Below are 5,851 nucleotides of genomic sequence, written 5' to 3' on the forward strand. Positions count from 1 at the left end.
TTATTCAAATATAAAACTTCTTAACCCTATACTTATTCTGAGTAAACTCAAGCCATTTTCTCCCTTCCATAATATAGCGTTCCTGCGAGTAATCTTTCAAATAGGCCGAAATCTTCACCATTTCGACCAAATCGGAAACCTTTAAAATCCACTCTTCTATGGTCGGCAATTCCTCTTTCCAGTACTATCCTATCAAAAGTCTTGCTGCCGTGATTAAATTCAACATCAACTTAGTATATTCCATCAAATTTTTATCCAAAAAGCCTTAACCTTTTTGCAGGTCTACCATATATGAAAATATGAAAATATATTACGTCTTTATCACCGCACCTCCAACATTTAGGCTAATAATTCAGATACATGCTTAGCTTTTTAAAGTCTAAATACCATCTATAAAACATTTTGTAAAAATTCTCTCTTAGATTTCAAACTTATATAAATTTTACATTCCTCATCCAAATCTTTTCCCACCTCCCACTACTTGGCTGTAAGTACGTTGTGAAAGTTCCATAGACTTCTGCTGATCTTGTTCTTTTATCTTTTTTGATCGTTTTAAAGCAGCACGCGTCACCCTCTGTTCTCTGGGATCATCCAAAAGTGTTATAACTTGATCTCCTGCAGCACCATTCTCCTCTATCTGTCCATCTTCAGCCTCTTGATATTCTCCTTCTCCAGATCCCTTTGCAGCTTCCAGAAGTGTTAATGGGGTTGCTTTTAAAACATTATTGTAAAAATCACGCGCTTGCATCACAGTAACCAAACGGTACCTTTTACCTTCATACATCACCATCAACCCAGCTGGAATCTCCCATCTGAACCTTATATCTCGTTGCTTGAGCTCTTGCACCAGAAATGTAAAATCCTTCCTTCTCCTTAAAATCTTTGGAGGAATTTCTTTTAGAACCAGAACTTCTTGATCAGCAATCACGACTTTAGTATCATAGGCAGCTTGTATAACTTCATCTCTAATTTCCCTTTTTGCAAAATAAACCACCACATCTCTAGGCAGCTTTCTCTGTCTAGCAATCCATGAGTTCACACGATACACTTTATCCATGCCTCCTTTTATTTCAGATGCTGGCTGATTCAATACCACTTCGAGAGCCTCAGAGACCAGCTGCTTTAAATCTTCCTTAATATTCTCCTTTAAACCTCTAATTCTAATGGCAAACTGCATCTGGAAATATTGAGCAAGACTTAATTCTCTATCCATTTTGTCTCTTAAATCTTCATTCTCCAATACTTTTGCTTCTAATATAGCATTCTTTTGAGTCAAATCTTTGACTTTTTCATCCAAATCTTCCACACATTCAGCCACTTTATACACTGAAGACAAAATGTCTACCTTCATCACGCTGAACTTCTGTTCCATCCTCTCTTCTATTCTCTCCTCCAATTTCTCCAATTTCTCCTCCATCTTTGCAAATTTATCATCCATTGATTGATTAATTGATTCCAAAAGTTTATCCAGAGCATCTCGTAAGTCCTTCGATGTCACTACATCAGGAGGATGTAATGCCTGCAATGATGATTGTTGCACCGGGGAAGTTCCAGCACTCCTAAGAGTTTTAGGGGGAGGTTTAGCTGCCATCTTTTACTTTCGATTGTGACGCACTTTCACTTAGAGTTTAAAAAATCCATCAAGCTCGAGAGTAGAATAAAATAGTCCTCTTCACCTTTTCCTCTTGTACCGCTCTGCCTGCTCTTTTTATTCCATAGTCCTTCCTTCAGGCAGGGGTGGTCGCAGACGCCTGGCTCTGCTCCATAAAGTCAGGAGCAGAGGCGCTGGCCAGCTGGGAGCGACCCAGGCTACGGGGGAGTTCGATCCTTCGGCCGCCCAAGCTGCAAGCTCAGGCGGCCCCGGAGAACTCAACCCCTACCTGGGGCCTCACCTCTTCTCCCGAGGAGGGGGCTTCAAATTCGCCCGAACAGCTGATCGGCGCTGTTTCGGGCGAAAAAAAACTCAGCTGAGCCGCGGGCAGCCCGGGAAGGCTGTCTCCGTCGCCGCGGAGCCACCGGAAGTCCTTCCACTCATCATTTTATGCTTCTTCATAATGACCAAAGCTTTTTATTTTAGAACATGTCTGTGTATTTGAGAACTAATTTTAGCGCTAAAAGGACATTGTAAGGTGCTTGAGGAATTCTTAGGCCTTTTATATGTTCCTTAGTCCCTGGGATTGGGCAGAAATGTAATTAATTTTACAATGTGTGAGGAGTATTTTAAAATCAAGTATGCATTCATCGGAAAGAACACCTGTGTAGCTATTTCTCACCATGAAATGTTATTTTTCTTAAATACTCAAGAAGGATATCGGCCCAGAGGAAACTTCCATGACTTATAGCACTATAGCTTCATGTCTGTCTAAAGAGCCACAGAGAGTTGGCTTTCTTTACTATTATTCACATGGGATGGATGAGATTTAGAGTCCATCGCCTAGAAAGCATGAAGGCAAGCCTTTGTATTTGCAGACTGCTTTCATACACAGAGGCATCTGGTTGCTAACCAGAAGGCACGTTTTGATGGACCTTTTAAGCCAATTCATCGGCCTGGCAACTGATCTGTTGAAGAATTAAGTGGGCACTACCACCTACATTGTGGGGAGTGCCAAGGGTTGCTGGGTGATGTATGGCTTGGCCCAAGGCATGGAGATCAGATGAGGCTGATGTGGAAGCCTCAACAAAGATCATGATGGGGTTGTAGTATGGGAATAAAGCCTGTGTTATCATTTTGCATCCTGTCCTTTTTCAGTTGAGATTGATGGTTCCTATTGACTTTTAGGGGGAAAGACCTGCATTTTCTTCCTGCAGAGACATCTTCCATGCTCCCCCCTCCCCCAAGACATTTTTGGTTTACATCATCTTAGGTTGCTAGAGGAAAAATATGCCTCAGCCATTTGCCTCTCACAGACAATGTTAGGCTAGAGGCTCAGTCTTACTGGTGACATAAATAGAGTGTTTTCTTGGCAACTCACCTCACATTGTTAGTGTGGGGAAAAATTGGAGGAGGGAGAACTCTGTACATCACCTTAAACCCCTGGAGGAGATGGGATATAAATCCAATCCAATAAGTAATCATTTTATTTGGGGAGATTCAGGTTGACAAGAGTGCCATTTGTTTTCTTTTTTTTCCCCTCCATCCCTCTGACTACAAAGAAAACATTCCTCATGACCTTCCTTTCAAATGATAAAATAGCAATGGATGCTAAATTATAAATGCCTCACACCAGAGCTGCCCTAATGAGATATTGATAACGTGCAACCTTTAGAACTATAACTGAATCATTAATTAGATAACATGGGGTGATTAGAACAATGAATAAAACAAATGATCAAACTGGTTTTCAGCCCTAAATTTTTGTTCCCCCCCCCATAATTAATTGCAAGACTTGGAATGGAGGGATGGAGGATAAATCTGTTGCGTGTTCAAAAGGCAAAGAAGGCCAGATTGATCCAGGAACTGCTGGACGTTCCACACCTAAGAAGAGGCTTTTTTTTCCCCAGTCCATGGGAGGTTTCTCCAGGATTCCTTCCATATTTGGTCTGATGACTTTTGAGACTCTGGAGATCTCATCAAATGAGAAACTGTTCCTTGATCTGCAGCAATAGGAGTTACAACTTGGGCTATACTCATGAGATTCTGCACCTGCAAACCTTAGCAGACGGATGTGGGATGTAGCTGTGGAGAGGGAGCATCCGCAGCCAAGTTAGAAGGGTCTCTGGGCAGTGCATCAGAGGAGGCCAATTGAGTAAAAGGAAAAGTGACTGAGGAATGATGTGGCAAGGCCAATTTTTTTCTGTGTGATGCTGTTGGCATATACAAAAATGCTATCCCCACTGAAGAGTGTTCAAGTCTGCATTACAGTTTTTTAAAACATATTTACCTAGAAGGTCACTCTTTAACCTACTGCTGGGTCAGCTATCCTGTTGTATATCCTAGATTTAGAATAATTGGAACTCAGCTCCTAGGGCTTTTTGGATACCCCCAAGTCAAATTCTTTGCAATAGGTTGGAAAGGGGCTTGCCCTGACCACCTTGCAATAAATTTTTCAACCTAGCCCACCACCTTGATAATTCTTGGCAGGCTCCCATCTTTATTCAGAGTACAGAATAACAGTGTTGGAAGTCACCTTGAAGCTCTTCTAGTCCAAGCCTCTGCCCAAGCAGGAGACCCTACACAATTCTGGACAAATAGCTGCCCGATCTCTTCTTAAAAACCTCTAGTGATGGAGCACCCACAACTTCTAGAAGCAAGCTTGGTTAATTGTTTTCACTGACAGAAAATTTCTTCTTAATTTTAGGTTGGATGTATCTTGTTCCATCCATATCATCTTGTTCTACCCTCAGGTGCTTTGGAGAATAGGTTGACCCTCTCCTCTCTGTGACAGGCTCTCAGATATTGGAAGACTGCTATCAGGACATCCCTAGACCTTCTCTTCATTAAACTAGGCATTCCCAATTCCAATGTATGCTTTACCCTCCAACCCCCTATACATCTTTGTTGCTCTTCTCTGCACTCTATCTAGTCTCAACATCTTTTTTTGTATCGTGGTGACCAACATTAGATACAGTATTCCAAGTGTGGTATATACATACTGTATTCTCTCTCTCTCCCTCGCTCCCTCCCTCTCTCTCTTTCTGTGTGTGTGTGTGTGTGTGTGTGTGTGTGTGTGTGTGTGTGAGAGAGAGAGAGAGAGAGAGAGTACACACAAAAAGGGCACATATATATATATGATATGTATGTATAGTATACTATCTATTTCAACTTTTCTTAACTTTCCAAAACTCAGCCAAGATGGGGACAGTATTTATTCTAGAACAGGCATGTCAAACTCGCGACGTCACGTGATGTTGTGCGACGTATTGGAACTTTTTCCCATTGCCAAAAATGGGATGGGCGCAGTTTCTCTGTGACGCTCCGGCCCGCGGGCTGGCAGTTTGACACCCCTGTTCTAGAACAAAACTGAAATGGCCATGTTTTGTGAAATGACTGGAGAAATTTTATTCAGCCATCATTTCAGTCACATTATGTTAACTTAGGCTACCATAAAAGAATGTTATGAACCTAAACACCACAGAGAGGAAGGACAATATGTTTTATCCCAAGGTTCTTATCAGAAAAATAAAATTTAAAGTATAATAAAATGACCAAGGAGCAAGAAAACATACTGCTTTTATAGCATTTCTTTTGGTTTGTTGTTTTGTGATTGCAGATTCATTCATTCATTCATTCATTCATTCATTCATTCATTCATTCATTCATTCACAGAATGTCACAGCACAGATTAAAATCCACATCTTCCTGGACACAGGTATCAAATTGTAGGATTAAATTATTTGATCCAAGTTTTCCTCTTATAAATAAACCTTAAAATAACTATTAGCAGGTGTAATCGAGCACTATCTATTTCCATCTTTGCAATAAGGAAGCAGGAAAAGAGAGGGCAAGATCTCTCTTCCAATAATTGGACCTTCAGGATAAATTGCTCTAAAACAATTGCTGAAGTAAACCTCTGTAATTTGACAGCACAGTAGTTTACCCCTGTAACAAATTGGACAATAGTTTATTTCAGTGGCTAATGTTCTGCAGGGTTATCATCACAGATCCTAGTTTTGGGATCCTGAATGCATCTGAGCCTTCAGTTTCTATTGAATTGAAACTGGATTTTTAAAATAAATAAATAAAAGACAATAGTGTAAAAAATACAGGTTTATTTCCTAACGTGTGCCCACCCATGAATCTCTCACATGAACTCCATTCCCCCAAAGCTTTCCCCATCCACCTTCCTTGCTCCCTCCTGCCCTCTCCACTCTTCCCCCCACCCCGCCCAATTAAGCCCTTTCTCCTTTTCGG

Source organism: Vipera berus (genome assembly GCF_964194415.1).
Source record: "Vipera berus genome assembly, chromosome: 2".
Lineage (NCBI taxonomy): Eukaryota > Metazoa > Chordata > Lepidosauria > Squamata > Viperidae > Vipera > Vipera berus.